Source organism: Schistocerca serialis, chromosome 11 (assembly GCF_023864345.2).
Source record: "Schistocerca serialis cubense isolate TAMUIC-IGC-003099 chromosome 11, iqSchSeri2.2, whole genome shotgun sequence".
Lineage (NCBI taxonomy): Eukaryota > Metazoa > Arthropoda > Insecta > Orthoptera > Acrididae > Schistocerca > Schistocerca serialis.
In genome coordinates this window covers 115,859,406-115,878,662 of record NC_064648.1, presented here as the reverse complement: position 1 = coordinate 115,878,662, position 19,257 = coordinate 115,859,406, and the positions used below count along the sequence as shown (strand labels likewise).

The 19,257-nt window shown below is 39.7% G+C and overlaps 1 long non-coding RNA gene across 1 annotated transcript; it reads right to left on the bottom strand.

Moving 5' to 3' along the window:
• Positions 1-13,183: 13,183 nt before the first annotated feature.
• On the bottom strand, positions 13,184-17,617 carry LOC126427045 (uncharacterized). The gene is made up of 2 exons (XR_007576509.1): positions 15,698-17,617; positions 13,184-14,951 (listed from the first exon to the last, which is right to left on the bottom strand). It is a non-coding gene; the product is annotated as an uncharacterized LOC126427045 (long non-coding RNA).
• Positions 17,618-19,257: the final 1,640 nt, after the last annotated feature.

The window sequence follows — 19,257 nt, the reverse complement described above, 5'->3', positions numbered from 1 at the left end:
CGGTAATTTTCACATCTGTCAACACCTGCTTTCTTTGGGATTCGAATTATTATATTCTTCTTGAAGTCTGAGGGTATTTCGCCTGTCTCATACATGTTGCTCACCAGATAGTGAGGACGGGCTCTCCCAAGGCTGTCAGTAGTTCTAACAGAATGTTGTCTACTCCTGGGGCCTTGTTTCAACTTTGGTCTTTCAGTGCTCAGTCAAACTCTTCACGCAGTATCCTATCTCCCATTTCATCTTCATGTACATACTCTCATTTCCATAATATTGTCCTCAAGTACATCGCCCTTGTTAAACCCTCTATATACTGCTTCCACCTTTTTGCTTCCCCTTCTTTGCTTAGAACTTGGTTTCCATCTGAGCTCTTGATATTTATACAAGTGGTTCTCTTCTCTCCAAAGGTCTCTCTAATTTTCCTGTAGGCAATATCTATCTCACCCCTAGTGAGATAAGCCTCCACATCCTTACATTTGTCCTCTAACCATCCCTACTTAGCCATTTTGCACTTCCTGTCAATCTCATTTTTGAGACGTTTGTATTCCTTTTTGCCTGCTTCATTTACTGCATTTTTATATTTTCTCCTTTCATCAATGAAATTCAATATTTCTTCTGTTACCCAAGGATTTCTACTAGCCCTCGTCTTTTTACCTACTTGATCCTCTGCTGCCTTCACTACTTCATCCCTCAAAGCTACCCATTCTTCTTCTGTGTTTCTTTCCCCCATTCCTGTCAATTGTTCCCTTATGCTCTCCCTGAAACTCTGTAGAACCTCTCGTTCTTTCTGTTTATCCAGATCCCATCTCCTTAAATTCCCACCTTTTTGCAGTTTCTTCAATTTTAATCTACAGGTCATAACCAATAGATTGTGGTCAGAGTCCACATCTGCATCTGGAAATGTCTTACATTTTAAAACCTGGTTCCTAAATCTCTGTCTTACCATTATATAATCTGTCTGATACCTTCTAGTATCTCCAGGATTCTTCCATGTATACAACCTTCTTTCATGATTCTTAAACCAAGTGTTAGCTATGAATAAGTTATGCTCTGTGCAAAATTCTACCAGGCAGCTTCCTCTTTCATTTCTTAGCCCCAATCCATATTCACCTACTACATTTCCTTCTCTCCCTTTGCCTACTACCGAATTCCAGTCAACCATGACTATTAAATTTTCGTCTCCCTTCACTATCTGAATAATTTCTTTTATTTCAACATACATTTCGTCAATTTCTTTGTCATCTGCAGAGCTAGTTGGCATATAAACTTTTATTACTGTAGTAGGCATGGGCTTCGTGTCTATCTTGGCCACAATAATGCGTTCACTATGCTGTTTTTAGTAGCTTACCCGTACTAATTTTTTTATTCATTATTAAACCTACTCCTGCATTACCCCTATTTGATTTTGTATTTATAACCCTGTACTCACCTGACCAAATGTCTTGTTCCTCCTGCACCAAACTTCACTAATTCCCACTATATCTAACTTTAACCTATCCATTTCCCTTTTTAAATTTTCTAACCTACCTGCCCGATTAAGTGATCTGACATTCCACACTCCGATCCGTAGAATGCCAATTTTCTTTCTCCTGATAACGACGTCCTCTTGAGTAGTCCCCGCCCAGAGATCCAAATGGGGGACTATTTTACCTCCGGAATATTTTACCCAAGAGGACGCCATCATTGAACCATACAGTAAAGCTGCATGCCCTCGGGAAAAATTACAGCTGTAGTTTCCCCTTGTTTCAGCCATTCGCAGTACCAGCACAGCAAGGCCATTTTGGTTAGTGTAACGAGGCTAGATCAGTCAATCATCCAGATTGTTGCCCCTGCAACTACTAAAACGGCTGCTGCCCCTCTTCAGGAAGCACGCGTTTGTCTGGCCTCTCAACAGATACCCCTCCATTGTGGTTGGTTCCATCTACAGTATGGCCATCTGTATTGCAGAGGCACGCCTCTCCACCAACAGCACGTCCACTGTTCATGGAGGGGGAGAGGGGGGGTGTTGGGTTTACAATATCGAAATTAAATTTTTCTTTTGGTGGATCACCATTATGTAGTTCTTCAAAGTATTCTAGTTTTCTGCGTCCATGAAAAATAGACTAGCTGGAGTGTACTTCTTTAAGCTACTTTTGGAACTTTACGAAAGTCCTTAGCATTGTTCTGTTTGAAGTTGGAACCTATTGAGGCTAGTTGGTCTTTCATGTATTGTACTTTGATATTTGTAAGGCCTTTTGATGATTGCTTCTAGAATTATTTTAGGGAGTTCCTATTTTTTTTATCATTTTCATTCCACATGTTTCAAGCTCATCTTTTTAGGATTAGTTTATCATTCCACCAGCATGTTTCCATTTTTTTGTTAGGAGAATGGTTCCTTCTGCTGTTTGTACTATGTCTTTCTGAAGTTGTTCCCATGTTTTAGGTGTTCTCTTTTCCAAAAGTGTTCTGAAATTATCTTCCTTAGAAGATTTCCGAGTGACACATTGTTTAGGTTGACATTTGCTCTTTTTTTATATATTGGCCTAATTTTGAATTTAATGATAGTGATCTGAATCTAAACCTGCCCTTTTAGCAACTTTTACATTGAGTATCTCTGATGTAGATGGTCTGCTGAAAGCAACATGGTGAAGTCTTCTCCCCACAGACTGGATTTGGGGATACCCAAATAATTTGTCTCCTAGGGAGTAATTTGAAAAAATGTAGATTTTAGAACTATGTCACGTTCTCTGCATAAACTAGGAAGTCTTTTTCCATTTGCATTGGTTCTTTTACACGCAGGGAATTTGCCGACTTGAGCATTTAAGTATCCCAGCAATATTATTGTGTTTTAGATGAAATTTGGTCTGAAGTGTTTGACAGTTCCTGCAAAAAAAATTCTGTGTTCTGTTTTTCTCATTTGTTGGTGCATGTGTATTTACAATGATACACAGTTTATTGATTTGAAGGTTAATGTTGAAAGTTTTTTCCATTTATAGATTTAGATTCTACTATTGAGTTTAATATATTTTAGTTTACAACGAATCCTGTTCCAAATTGGGGTACTTTCTTCATAACTCTTTTTCCCGGCTTCCCTTTGGAGATTCTGAATCCTCTGAATCGAATGTTCATCAGTATACCTTGTTTCTTGGAGTGCTGTTATATTTTCCTGTTTTTAGACGCAAGTTTAGGTTGAAAGTTGCCAAACAGTTTATATTTTTGTGTAATTTTTTTGTTGCTTGCTTAGGGCAAGTTTCAGGATGCTCAGACTCATCCTTCACACATTGCTGTAGGCCCCCAGAATCCAAATGCCTACTTTTAATTTCCTTAGAAATCGGAGATTGGTTAATCCCTGGGGTAAAAGCTCTTACAATGTGTGTATCCATTGTTGTTGGTGTGTTGGGTTAAGGGAATAAGTTGCCTAAGGATTCTACACGAGGTTGTCAGCTCCGAGGAACGGTTTTCAGCTGCACCACTGGTAGACAGACGCTGACCACTTAGCCACTTATTTCAAGACAGACGCCACATGGATTTTCTCTTTGGTTGCCTCTTCCACTAGTTCCACCATACCAGGAATTATTCCCTTCACCTTCACTGTAGTCCTAACAAGAAGCCCTTGCAAGGTACTATGACCTGGGCAAGGTGAACCTTGCCTTTTTTTAATAAGGTTGTTACTCCCCCCTACTACATTCATTGTCAGTTATTACCCACAGTGTTATATTTTTTATTTCACTGGTGTTGTGTGATTTTTCTTTCAAGAAATATATGAGTACATAACGTACAAACCGCCAGCAACTGACAATTTTCTTCTTCTCATTGTCCATATATTCTAACATATACACTTAGGTGCCAAAATGTACTAGAACAAATAAAATTTATATAAAATGCCACACTGCACAACGCAATTGTGGTGAGACAGTTGCAATTCCTGAAATGCATCATCCATGGCCTCTGGCCTACTGAAGCACCACAGCCCTGGGTTATGAATAAACCACGAAAATCAGCTGCAGTACACCACACACAAACAGACCCAGCCTGCAGGCAGATCAGTGAGACTGTCCAATGGGCAGGCACGGTCTGCACATTAATGGGAATCAAATGGCTTCAGATAGACAGGCCCAATCCATTGCAGATACCTGCAGAAATGGCCTGCGGTTTTCACCCGTCTCGGAAATCCACTCAGTATCGGGGGCGGACATAAAATAATAATTGGACTCTTCCATCGCCCACCAGACTCATCTCCTAAAGTAACTGAAAACCTTAGAGAAAACTGCAGTTCACCTGTACCTAAGTTCCCCAATCATACTGTAATCATTAGTGAAGACTCATCACAGAACAACTAATTGGGAAAATTAGTTTTGTTAGTGGTGGGTGTGATAAATACATCCTGTCAAACAGCACTAAATGCTTTGTCTGGCAACTACCTAAAAAAAACAGACCCAATCTCTATGAGGTTGTGCGCATCGAAACTGGTATCACTGACAATGACAGTCGTGGCAACTAAACCAAGTAAAAAGACGCCTATTCAATAAACCAGTATTTTATCTCAATAAGGAACCTGAAATTTCAGAACAGGGCAGGAGCATGTAGAGGAACTAAGGATCAAGTTTAAAAGAATAGTTGACCACATACTGGATAGATATGTACCCATTATAGCAGTCCAAAATGGGAGGGAACCTTCTCAATATACAGGCACTGTAAAGAAATATTACTGCATAATAGCTGCAGAAGTATAGGGCTATAGACAGAGGGATGCCGAATGAAACATGTTTGGCTGTCAAAAGAGAACAATGCGTGATGCGTTCAATGACTACCACAGCAGAATATTGTCAAGTGATTTTTCACAGGACCCCAAAGAAATTCTGGTCATATGTAAAGGCTGTTAGTGGCACCAAAGTTATGTAAAGGCTGTTAGTGGCACCAAAGTTAATGTCCAGGCCCTACCGACCGAGAGGGGAACTGAAACGGAGGATAGCAGAGCAAAAGCTGAAATGCTCAAGGCCATCTTCAAATGTTCCTTTACCAAAGAAAACCCAGAGGAACTGCCCAATTTAATCTTCGTACCACTGAAAAGATGAATAAAGTATTAGTGTCAGTGGTGTTGAGAAACGCTGAAATTGTTAAGACTGAACAAAGGTCCATGGCCTTCCCTCAACCGTAAGCTTTTCTGAACTGCAGAGATCAGAGTAAATCTTAAACACATTCTCTGCTCCCGTAATTATCCCGGTCTTGACCTACAGCAACATACTGTCCCCACACCCTCCAGCCAACGGTTTCCACCCCTCTATCCCCATTATCTCTGACCCTGTTTGTTTGCAGCCAACTACTAACACATCTGCCACTCTTCCCTCTCCTTTTTTGCTCGTTTTTTTTTCTTCACCACCTTGCCCCACAACCTCTAGGCACTGTGCCTGTTGACATTCAGTCCCTCCACACTTCACCAGGCAGCATATGTCTGTCTATATACACACACACACACACACACACACACACACACACACACACACACACACACTACTCCTCTAGGCACTGTGCCTGTTGACATTCAGTCCCTCCACACTTCACCAGGCAGCATATGTCTGTCTATATACACACACACACACACACACACACACACACACACACACACACACACACACACTTACCAGATGTCCAGGTTTAGCCCTAACAGTCCCCACTTTTTAGTGCTGTCCACAGCTCCAAAAAAAATGTTCAAATTGTTGAGAATTGTGTGGCTGGCAAGAGCTTTTTTAAGCTTTACACTTATTTGTTGGACATTCTTTTAAAACCTCTCTTTTACAGCTGTACCTTGGTAAGCAAGCAAAGGGAAAAGTGCTGATGGGGAAGCAAGACTACTGGTTGTACAATCCTAGTAGCAAATACATTTGTGGTGAACCAGTTTTGATAATGTTAGTAAGTTTCAGTGGGTAAATCGTGAACTGAAATTTCCTGGTCTGATTTAGAAGAGAATTCCTAAGTTGTAATGAAATTATAAAATATTCCATAAATATGGATGACACAGTTGATGAATGTCCACTGTTGAGCCCAGGTAACTTTAAACTTAAGGGTTAGATGTAAATCATATTCTGAAGACGTATGAGACACTACTGAAGTGAAGACAATGTTGTCTGCAGAAAGGGGGCAGACTTTCAAACTATTGTTGAAAATCAGGTAAGCATTAAAATTCAAAACTTTGTTTTTAAGTTTGTGCAGCAATTAAAGTATTTCAAAAAAGGAATGTCTAATGGAAAATACAACTGAATAACTTAAGTTTACTGTATCAGTAAACTTAATTGTAAGAACTGTCCTGATTCGGACCCAAAAATATGGCAAGCTTGGTCAAAAGGAAAATTCACATTGGCCAACTGTAAACTTAAAAGGAGACAAAATGGCTGGCCAGAATACACAATAAGCAGGTAAAATTCCACTAACCGTTTGCTCTAAGAAGTGCTGCCGATTGTCTCATTCCATCCTCGACATGTAGATCACTCTGACCTGCCACTCCATTCTACCTTCCTCAACCTATCCTCCTCCCCAGCATGAGGTTGGCAGTAATAGTTCCAAAAGTGAGGATACTTTTATGTTTTTACATGAGTGCATCAAAAAAGTACTTCAAATTTTATTAGCCACACATTTTGTCTTAAAATTTGCCTTCTATCACTAATCAACTATAGTTCAAAAAGTTTTAAAGAAATTTCTCCATTTTTCAGGTTACAAATTTCACAAGTAGTAAGCTAATCAACAAACTAACAGACCCAAATGATTTGAGTTTGTTACAGATATGCTTAATGAGTGACTATGATGTAAAATTTATGAAGAATAATGTTACTAGCAATGAGTTCACATTACTTGTCTTATGTTCGTTGTTATGAGGTCAGAATATGAGCTTTTGAAAATCCTCGTGTCTACATTGAATACAAACTTAACACCCCAAAGGTGATTGTGTGGTGTGCCCATTTTCTTTGTGAAGCAGACTGATAAACATCTGCCTCAACAGGTTGCAATTGTATGCAGTGCTACGATTTCCAGAAAGTGTCATCTTTCAACGAGACAGCACTCCTCCACATTACGCCAACAATGTTCCTGGGTTTCTGGATACAGAATTTCCCCAGATGCCATCTTATGACATGCCTGCCACGATTCCCAGGATTTTTTGTATGATGTACTTTTGGGGTTATGTGAAGCAAGTGTGCACAGTGAACATACCAATGACAATTATTTAAAAACAGAATCACAGATACTATTCACTATAAGATACGAAGATAAACATTGGCTGAGAGTGGATATAGATTTAAATCAATGATGAAAGTTTGTGCTGGCTGGGAGTCAAACCTGAGTCTCTTGCTTATTACGCAGATTCTGTGATCATTAAGACACACACACACACACACACACACACACACACACACACACACACACACACACACACGTGGTCATTGCAAATGCATAGATTACACAACACACCTCCCATGACCCCAAATTCTCAACTTATCCACACACTACTAATAATGGGACTGGGGCACTGCATTAGTAGTGTGTGCATAAGTTGAGAATTTGGGGCTGACAGAAGGCATATGTCCACTCACAGCCAATGTGTAATTCCTTTGTATCATACGTATACATATATAAGTGCATGCGCACACACACACTGTTCATTCTGTTACATCAGATGTCCTTACAAAGTGTGAGAAGAACTAGAATATCTTTTAGATGTGTGTAGGGCAACAAATGGAAGCCACATTTAACTGCATTGAACAGATATGCACACTTTGAAAGTTTGCACCATGAATTTGCAGACATACTGTGTGTAGTGAATCTTACAGTTTATACAAGATGCATATCAAATTTATGAAAAAAATGGTCACCACTTGTGCTTATCTGTTGACTGCAATTTTCTTACATTTTCCATTTTTCCCCATGACAAATAAGGATAATTTTTCCAAATAGATCCGAACAACATCCTACCGAAAGGATAATTTTTTTCCTTGGAGGTATCTCCCCTGAATATGATTCTCACTTAAATGAGAAAGCTTTTGGATGAGTAAAATGTTTCATGTCATCGCTGTACTAATGAAGGCAATACAGACTGCAATCAATCTGGAATCATTCAATAAAACTTCTGGAATCAGTCAATAAAACTTCATTACCTTCACCACAAACATTTCTTAACACTATGCTGCAGCTGCTCCTCTTCAACATTCCAACCAATCTGGATTTGCAACCAATCCCATACCCATTTGTTTCACAAATGCACCAGCTCTTTCTAGCAAATAAAGGACCAGACATGGGAACATTGAGACCTATCTGGTTTGAACCCAATATGCAATGCACTCTCCCATCTTTCATGTTTAACTGCTCTTACATTCTCTCTAACATATGGCACTCTGACACTGCCATAATTTGATCTATTTTTACTGTTTAAGTGTAGAGGTATCCCTTCAGACCTCTCTCCTCTCTACGTGAACTACCTTAAGCAAAACCATCTTTATTTTAAGTGAAATAGTGATTACTTTTGTTTCACATTTATCTGTCATTGTGGTTTAAAATTAGTCTACTGAAATGGTATTTAACAACAAAAATCAAGATTTTGAGACAAAATTAATTTATTTTAACACAATGACGTAGCCATCACCAAATTTCCAAACTAAGTATTTCAACAGAGCTGCTATCCATAGAAAAGGATAATATAGCAGCAACAGCAAAATTGTTAACTTTGTTCAGTCTACTGGGGAAGGAAAATCAAATCTTTGTTTTGTGCTGAAATAAACAAAATTACGAAATTGTACCTTTTCAAACCACAGTACTATTTTGTGCTAACCAATTTTTCATGTTGGACTGCATACAGAATATCAACCTCCTCAAATCGAGATTGAAGTTGAGGCAATTATTAGGGTCATACTGAGAGGCTGTGTCAGGTTAAAGAGCAGTTGTGCAAGACTGTACAGCTCACCACATAAAATCTGCCAAACTACTGCAGATAACTTGTCCTCTGAGTAATCAGAGGAACACAGCTACAGTAGCTTATGACAATGTCACTAATTATGGTATGGAAATTGCTAGCACAAAATAACTTACGGGTGAAGGTAACAACTCATAGAATAGTAGTAGTGTCGAGTCATTGACAGGCACACAAAAAACGAATGAAACACACGCACGCACGCACACACACCTATATTGTACCAGTTGAATACATGCCTGTGGTTAGGCATGCAGACTGGTGAGGGTAAGAGCTTCTGTTGGAGTGAGTGAGGGGAGAACAGAGGCTGGATGCAGGATGGAGGGTTGAGGAACAGTGGCTGAACAGCTCAGAGGGAGGCAGCAGGCGTGTACATTCCTATCTCACACACGTGCAGTTCATAAAGAGTTGTCAGAAAGCTAGTGATTTTTTCATTGTTTTGTGTGTGCCTGTTGACATCTGAACACTTACACTTCTGAAACAAGCACTGTGAATAAAACCTTGAACCTCTCCATCATTAACCAGCAATGTTAATGAGCTTCTTACAAATATTCGATGGACTTTCAATAAGCAATGCAACACATTGTCATTTCTGAAGGCAGGTTGGTTTTATCCAGGATTCTGATATACCACACTATTCCCCATTCTTTCAGCCACAAAATCCTATTTTTCAACACAATCTGTTCAATGCAATGGCCTTACGCTACATTAATTTAATGGGCTATGCCTGCATGGCACCATTCTACTGGTCGACGGAGGCAACGACTTGCTCCATCAATAATCTCCCCATCATACACATATACTGCTTCCTCCAAGTGAATCCTTCATTGGGCCAAACAGATGGAAGTCAGAAGGTGTCGGATCCAGGCTGTAGGGCAAATGATTAAGAACAGTACAACGAAGTTCTGTGAGATGATCTCAGGTGTGCTGATTTGTGAGAGGCCTTGTGTTGCTATAGGGAAGGAGAATTTCGTTTGCACTTTTGCAGTAACAAATACACTAAAGTTTTCTGATGATACCGCAGTACACTTCAGAGTTGACTGTTGCACCACGAGGGAAGGCAGTATATAGAATAACCCCTCCAGAGTCCCTGAAAACTGTCGCTACGACCACTGGCTTTGAATGTTTTCTTCAGAGAAGTGGTGTGGCACAACTCCACAAATTGCCATTTTGTTCCCAGTTCGAAGTGATGAACCCATTTTTTATCATCCGTGACAATGTTCAACAAAAATTGTCCTGATCAGCCTCTTAACATGCAAGCAGCTCTGCACAGATGATCCTTCATTGCTCTTTATAATATATTAGGCAGCAAGGAACCCAGTCAGTATGCACCTTTGAGTATCACTTGAGTATCCCGACTCGTGCACGACTGCGTCAGCACTACCAGACCAGTGAAGTGATCGACAGTGGACCATCATAACATCGAAAGAAAGTCTTTACATATTTCAACACTGCAGGAATCACAGATGAGTGCGGCCTGCCAGTACATGGAAGATATGACAGGTTTGCGTGACTCGAAATAATGACAGATGCTCTGCCAGATGACCCACCGTGCTTTTGTTCACTGCCAGCACCTACGAATATTTGTGATGCTAAAGTCGTCCATCAAAAGAAACTCCAAGGAATCTCTCTCTCTCTCTCTCACTGCAATGCAACGCAACTGTGTTACAGATGCCATTTTGAAGGTTACGTATGGTGCCGCCACCTATCAGAACTTCATGAAACTGCCGGGCGGAAGCCAGCATTACAGCGAATTCTGAATTTTTTCAACCAAAACTGGCCAAGAAAGAAAAATGTGTTGCATTACTTACTGAACATACCTCAAGTTACAGCAGCAAGCCGGTGTGGAGTACTCAACCAACCCCCCCACCCCCCTGTATTTCATCGCGAGGTTGACTTGCGTATGAAATATGCTTAAGGTTTCACCGCTGCTTACCTGCAGGATGTGGAACATTTCATACCACAGAAACAGATCACAAAAAATGAGTCTTTTTCAAGGCTGAAAAGAAAATGACAGGTTGGAGATGGGCAGTAGGGTCTTATTTCTTGCGTTACCTGAATATGCAGTGTCCCATTATTCTGTATTACTGCAGTATCAGCCTTATAGCTATTTTCAAACATCGTAATACATTTTACCACAAAACATCTTTCAGAATTGGCAACACAATTAGACACAAATGAACAGCCACGAACATTATTTGGGTCAACATATTTCATTACAACATACTATAATCACAAATGTTACATGGCTTACAGAACAACTTAAAACAGTTCACAGAAAAGGAAGGCTGGTTACAGTTTAACATTCCATCAATGACACGGCCATTAAAGAAAGAACACAGGTTTGGATCAGATAAGGAAATTTGTTGCACCCTTTCCAAGGAACCAACATGGAATTTGCCTCAAGTACAATCACAACAGTTCATGCCACTCTCATCCACAGATTAGGCCTGATTGCTGCCTACAATGCAGTATGAGGGGGGGAGGGGCAACCTACAATTTTCGGACACGTGACCATCATGTCTCCAATCCCTCCAGCCGTTAAAGCCAGTAGACAACTCCTGATGGCGCCGCCACTCCTGCTTTATTTGACCAGCTCCTCATTTGGCACTATGAGGCTAAGTGGATCCCATTCAAGACCTTCCTACCTCACAAAAATCTGAGGAGGTACCCAGAATCAAACCCAGACACTTCTGGACCAAAGGCAGCAGGTGGTATAGGGAATAGAACCCAGATATTTCTGCACCAAAGACAGTGGCACTAACCATTCAATTAATAACGTGGAGTTTCCACTTGTTTAAACCTTCAGTTACTGAAGCAGTCCACCAATTCACATAATTATCTATTATTAATGTGGGAAACAGGCTGGCCACTTTAGCTTCAACAGATCAACAAGTGCAGTCATTACAAGCAATCTTAACACCATGTTTCCAGCCAACTTTTTTTTTTTAAATTGTGTGTTATTTGATCCATAAACTACATACATTGCTTGGATAAAAAATTTGCATCATAAATGTCAAAAATACATATATGTCTAATAACTAGCAATTAGAAAATTACGAGTGTGTAAATCTATATTCTGGTAGATACCATTCTAATTAGAATATTGATTACATAATATATGTTATGTACATACAGGGTGAACAAGAGTTCCACCATCACTATCAAACATTCAGAGGTGGTAATATGGAACAAAAGCAAGGAAATTTCACTAAACATGGGCTCTAGAATGTATATCTTAAAAGCTATGAGCACTTCATCTTCAGTAATGTGGAACACTTCTACTGCACGCTCTTTGCTTTCCATATTTTGGAAGGAGGTAGTATCAGCCAAAAAAAGGAAAAACTGTCAAGTAGACATGAGCTTTAAAATGCATATCTTAAGAGCTATCAGTACATTTTAGTAGAAGAGATCCCATGTTTACAGGACTTTTTCCTTGTTTACGTCTGTACCACCACCTCTGAAAGACTGAGTTCTGGTTCACACTGTATATTTCTATATAGTCTGACAACTTCATGATTAAGAACATATTTTGTAGTTTCTGTAAGCTACAGCTCATTTTGTACATGGTATTACACTGAAATTTGTCTTGCAATTTAGTACACATAAAATCATTTATATTTTAGAAACAGGTACTATCAGGAATGGTTTCAGAGATTTTCTGAAAATATTTTTGTTGTTTATTCTGTTACATTTGAAGGTTTGGTCCTGCATACAATGGTTTCGATTTGAATTTCAGGTTTCTATGTCTGGATTCCTAGAAATATGTGCAGGAATTACAACAAGAGCCTAATCTAACCATTAATGTATGATTTGGAACATTATTCTGTATGTTTTAATATTTTAATGAAACATATCAATTACACAATTTTAAATGTCATGTGTGTAGGTTACAATTTCTGCAATATATGCTAGCACCTACTTGACAATGACACCACAGCATTAACAATCTGAAGATTTTTGCAACCTGTAACTGAGGCGGTCTGTTTCAAAACTTGCCTTATCCATGATAAGAAATTTTACAGGAGACAAAAAACTGAAAACTTCTTAATGCTAACAGAAACTGAACCCTTTTCCTGGCAGGAATGCATAATTTTAATAAATAAAGTCATGATTAATTGGGAATATAATTATTCCCATCAAGAAATTGGTTATGTTGCTTTATATCCAGGATTAGACAAGTTTTGTTGCAGCACACTGCAAGTGCGGTACTCAGGAATATACTTTTTGTGCATTTGTGGTAGTGCTGATGCATTCAGTTTATACTCATTTATTAGAACTTAAAAACACAGTTCATAGTAAACAATGATTCTACATAATTATTCATTGAGCAGAATTCGAATAGCTAAGTCTGTCAAATCCTCACAAGATTTCACAATATTCGTTGATAGTCTCTTCAGGGTAGTAATTTGTTTCTCCAATATTGGACATTAACAAATTTTTGTAGAAAGCTAGTTCTTTATTCACCTTCCACTCCAATCCAAAATGTTTTTGTAGCAAATGCTTTACGTCCTTCATCTTGGCTGGGTTCAAGGGCACTCCTGAGGACACAACTTGTGCAACATCCATATTCATCAAACTTACCTTTCTTCATCACAGACCTTCCTGAACCACAGTCTACATTGTAATTCGGTTCTCCTTGTACTGTCACGTTTCCTTCAAACGTTTTACACAAGATGAACCGCTTTGCTGAAGAAAATTTGAAATGCCAGCTACTTGGTTTTTTCATCACATTGTCAGCAGCCTTCTTCCAGTCTCTCACTGTGCAATCCACACCCAAATTAGAAACCTGAACATGCGATGCAAAAATATCTTCATACTCTTGGGTTGCAAATTACTGGCCTGGTCCTAATATCATCCTCTATTTGTCCAAATACTCTGTCCGAAGGCAGAAAGGAGTGTCCTGGAATGGGAATATCAGTTCAATACGCTTCACATGGGGGGGCACTCACTTTTCACAGAAAATAGCTGCACATCATTGTCACTGTAGAGTTTCTATTCTGTCTTCCGCAGCAATCAGCACAAAGTCTGAAACTTGAGTAGTTCGATAAATCACATTTAGAAAGTCTGTCAAATATTGCAGAGGATCTCATTTGATCCCTTTTTGTATTCGTGTTCCATCCATGTATACGTGAAAACATTTTGTACTGTCAATTCAGTATGTGAATGGCCCATTACAACTGTAAAATTATAGGTGTATATCTGACGACTGTAGTAGGCAATTTGATCTAGTATTTTAGGTTTAACCAGATTTTTCTGACAGTCAAATGACAGTGTGAGCATAGCATCCCTTTTTCTTGCAGCTTTGCGTAAAAATTTTAGCTTTTAAATTATGAATGCTTTTCTGACTTATCCTTCACGTGCTCAATTTTTCCCTTAAGTTCAATGCACGTAGAACATGCATCTTTTACACGTGAACCAAAACCGATGTTGTAACCTGTTGTGAATGTTGCGAAAGAACCATCGCTTCACTCTCAACATGACAAACCTCTGCATTATAAATCCAGTGTAACTTTGCAATACTAAAGTTTCCGGGAAGATATTTTCTTTGCAACGATTTTCCTCAACGATAGTGACTTTCACAGCATTTCGAACGTTCAATAGAAGACTTTACAGATTGTCTCTTTGCATCGTACTGTGGCCTGTCTCTAGCACCACCTCTTTTCTCTTTAGGCATTTCACCAGTTTGGTAGTGATTTCTGGCAATTCTATGAATTCTATCTTTACTCACATGTAAAATATTGAGAAATGTTTTTTGGCACACTTTTACTTGAAATTTATCGGTATTAGCAAGTTTAACGAAATACTCAATAGCAACACTCTTCCTGCTGCTACCTTCTTTTGAGTGTGTGTCTTTCAGACTTTTCTGCTCTCAGATATTTCAGTATAAAAGTGTCTAGCTCAATTTTATTGGGAGAGCTGTAGAAGTTCTTATGGAACTGTTGAATGCCTAACATCCTTAATTTCCTGCATTTGTACGTTGGTCCATTATGGATATTGTGGTGGTTCCATTGGCCCATGCCTGTAACGATAAAAATAATGGCCTGAAAATAGCTCCTGATGTAAATGGGACATGAAGAGGACACTAATAATAAAAGCCTAATGTGGTGTTTGATTAAATCAGAGGAATATAATATTGTTACATTCCCGTTTTGCGCTGGCAGCTGCTGTGTAAGAGCATACGAGCATGTGAACACCCAAAGTTTTGACACCTTGTGGATGTAGTTGTTATTAAATTCTTCGAATACTGTTAAACATAACACAGAGTTTATGTCAATGCCACTAGGTGGCAGCACATTACGACAGATGTTTACAAGACATATGTCCCCATTTGATTGACAAATCCCACTAGATGGTAGCACGCTCCTCAAATATGCCAATTATTTTCACTACCATTATTACTACTATTATTATTCTCAGTGGTTGTAGCTGTATAAATTTGTTCAGACCATCATCATAACTGTTACAGAAAATGCTATTTCACACTTTGAGGTTTATCTGAATCAAAAAATTTGTATGGAGTAAATGTTTGGGCGATCTACTACAGATGATAAAACCCTGAGAGTTTTGAAACTGCTCATCACCATAAATAAAAAAAATCACCTGCGCAAACAATCTATTGTATTACTAAAAATTTGTGAACACCTAAAGTTTATTTTCAGCAGCCACCACCACTATTTTGATAACCTTTATACATCCACTGATCATTGACACCAGAGCCTAAACCAGTCGTGTAAACACACTGCACAAATTTGACGTCTTCCTTACCTTTTATATTTTTCCTTGGTTTTCTTCCATAAAGCAGGATTACTTTTACGGCATCTTGCTTTGCCTTTTGGAGCTGGAGTAATTCTTTCTTCCATTGTAATCCTATTTTGTCACAAAACTGCACGTCTTCAAACTTTATTGACGACAGCTGTAAAAACGTGGGAAAAACATCGCGCATTTCCTTTGACTGGAACATGAAGAATTTCAATGGCTGGTAGGATAAGGGAACTATGAACGACACTTGGAATAAATAAGGCAAGTTTTGGAACTACCGATTTTTAGCTAATAATTTCTACGGTAAAGAACAACTTTTGAGTGAATGCAGACTAATCAGTCAATGTGCCGGGTACTGAAGAAATTCGGAGTAGGCTTCACTCATTTCGTAAAAAAAAAAATTGGATAAGACCAGTTTTGGAACGGACCACCTCAACTGAGACATACACAAAATAAAAATCAAAGTGCGGTAAAATGTCAGAGAGAGAGAGAGAGAGAGAGAGAGAGAGAGAGAGAGAGAGAGTCAGAGAGAGAGAGAGAGAGAGAGAACAACAATCTGCCTGAAACCATATTTCTTTTCTGCTGTAAGTCCAAAGACTTGTTTGATGCAGCTCTCCCTACTTTTTTATCCTGTGCAAGGCACAATTTGAACCTATTTACAGTACTCAGGCATTTGTCACTTTCAAAAATTGTTGCACCTCAATCAATCTCATTTTTGTCAAGTTGAGCCACACATCTCTTTTCTTCCCAATTTCAGTCATTACATCCTCAATGGTTATACGATCAACCTACCTAATTTTGTGGTGTTCTCTAGAAACTTATTTCAAAAACTTCTATTTGTTTCTTGTCTGAATTGTTTCTGCCCATTTTTCACTTATGTGCAAGGCCACATTTTTGACAAATTACCTTCTGAAGAGACATTTAATGATGTAATTTGTGCCCATTGGACACAGACTGACTGTTCACCGGTGAATTATTTTGTCATGAAGAATGCCAAGAGAAGATGAAGAATCACATCCTACACCTCTATGGGTAGATGTACCACAGCATGGAAAGATTTTAGAAACTGCATTACTTGTTGAGCCATTTACCTCTGCATTCCTTCCAAGAAGCTGAATAACTTTTGGTCCAGAACTTCAACAAGATAATATCACATCAAGTCTGTGGCAGACTGAAGAACCCAGAAACGTGCCAGTTTAGCCATGGTAGGGAAGAGAGAACACACTATTCCCTGCTGCCTTGATTTGACTAACAAAGAACTATTCAAATTACATCTACAGCTGGACAAGTTCTATTCCTTGACATGGGAATGGATTAAAGGTGTCACATGATCTGGAGTGGACTCCGCACAAAAGTCAGTGGATATCAAAAAGTCTGACATGTACAAGAGACGACCTTCTGATGCTACCTGTAGTACAGCCAACCAACTGGGTCAGGTTGTGGTTTAACTTCCTAAGAAGAGACTCCAACTGGTAAATCTGCACTTATCGTGGATATCAGCACAGTGGAAGAGGAAGCTGCAAGACTTCCACCTGAAGAAGTAGGTCACAAAATCTGTCACACACTAAAACAAGTCTTATGAAACTTAACATCTGTAGTAGGAAGAGGGTACCATGTGGGAACTACGAAGATTCCGATACTGCAGTCTTGCCAGCTACCGAAGGCAACACAGCTGTGGTCTTATCTCCAAGGGACTACATTGAGAAAATGCAGGCATTCTAGAAGACAGTGCTCACATGAAGACTGGCACTCATCCTACAAAGAGCGTGAAAAGGAAGACTATGGTGCTTCTTAAAGAATCCCACTTGCGAGATAAGGTTGTTACAAAGCTCTGAGCACCAGTTGCACTGACACTTTGTGGACAGACTGAAGTTTTACAACCTATTTATGGTAAAACTGGTGTCTGACATATGCACTACTGGCCATTAAAATTGCTACACCAAGAAGAAAAGCAGATGATAAAAGGGGATTCACTGGACAAATATATTATACTAGAACTGACATGCGATTACATTTTCACGCAATTTGGGTGCATAGATCCTGAGAAATCAGTACCTAGAACAACCAACTCTGGCCGTAATAACGGTCTTGATATGCCTGGGCTTTCAGTCAAACAGAGCTCTGATGGCGTGTACAGGTACAGCTGCCCATGCAGCCTCAACACGATACCACACTTCATCAAGAGTAGTGACTGGCGTATTGTGACGAGCCAACTGCTCGGCCACCGTTGACCAGACGTTTTCAATTGGTGAGACATCTGGAGAAAGCACTGGCCAGGGCAGCAGTCTAACATTTTCTATATACAGAAAGGCCCGTACAGGACCTGCAACATGCGGTCGTGCATTATCCTCTTGAAATTTAGGTTTTCGCAGGGATAGAATGAAGAGTAGAGCCACGGATCGTAACACATCTGAAATGTAACGTCCACTGTTCAAAGTGCCATCAATGCGAACAAGAGGTGACAGAGACCTGTAACCAATGGCACCCCATACCATCATGCGCAGTGATATGCCAGTATGGCGATTATGAATACACGCTTCCAATGTGCATTCATGGCAGTGTCATGAAACACGGATGCGACCATCATGCTGCTGTAAACATAACCTGGATTCATCCCGGAAAAAAAACTTTTTGCCATTCGTGCACCGAGGTTCGTCATCGAGTACACCATCACAGGCGCTCCTGTCTGTGATGCAGCGTCAAGGGTAACCACAGTCACGGTCTCTGAACTGCTAGTCTGTGCTGCTGCAAACATCGTCTAACTGTTCGTGCAGATGGTTGTTGTCTTGCAAATGTCCCCATCTGTTGGCTCAGGGATCGAGACATGGCTGCACAATCCGTTACAGCTGTGCGGATAAGATGCCTGTCATCTCGACTGCTAGTGATACGAGGCCATTGGGATCCAGCATGGCGTTCCGTATTACCCTCCTGAACCCACCAATTCCATATTCTGCTAACAGTCATTGGATCTCTACCAACGTGAGCAGCAATGTCACGATACGATAAACCGCAATCGCAATAGGCTACAACCCGGCCTTTATCAAAGTCGGAAACGTGATGGTACGCATTTCTCCTCCTTACACGAGGCATCACAACAACGTTTCACCAGGCAACGCCGGTCAACTGCTGTTTGTGTACGAGAAATCGGTTGGAAACTTTCCTCATGTCAGCACGTTGTAGGTGTCGCCACAGGCGCCAATCTTGTGTGAATGCTCTGAAAGGCTAATCATTTGCATGTCACAGCATCATCTTCCTGTCAGTTAAATTTCGCGTGTGTAGCACGTCATCTTCGTGGTGTAGCGATTTTAATGGCCAGTAGTGTACCTAAAGGGTTTGCTTAGCCCTTACACAGGGCTAAGCAAACTGACACTGATTATGTTGGACACCTTAACTTTGAGAAAAAGCCTACAGATATCCTTGTGAGCTTCAACAATGTCACTTTTTATCAGAGCACCTTCACAATAATCATTATTACTTATGGGCCAGAAATTTGAGAGAGAGAAGACCAACATTTTTAGGCAAGCTGTGATGCTGAGATTTTTTCAATGGTACTTACTATGAGCAGA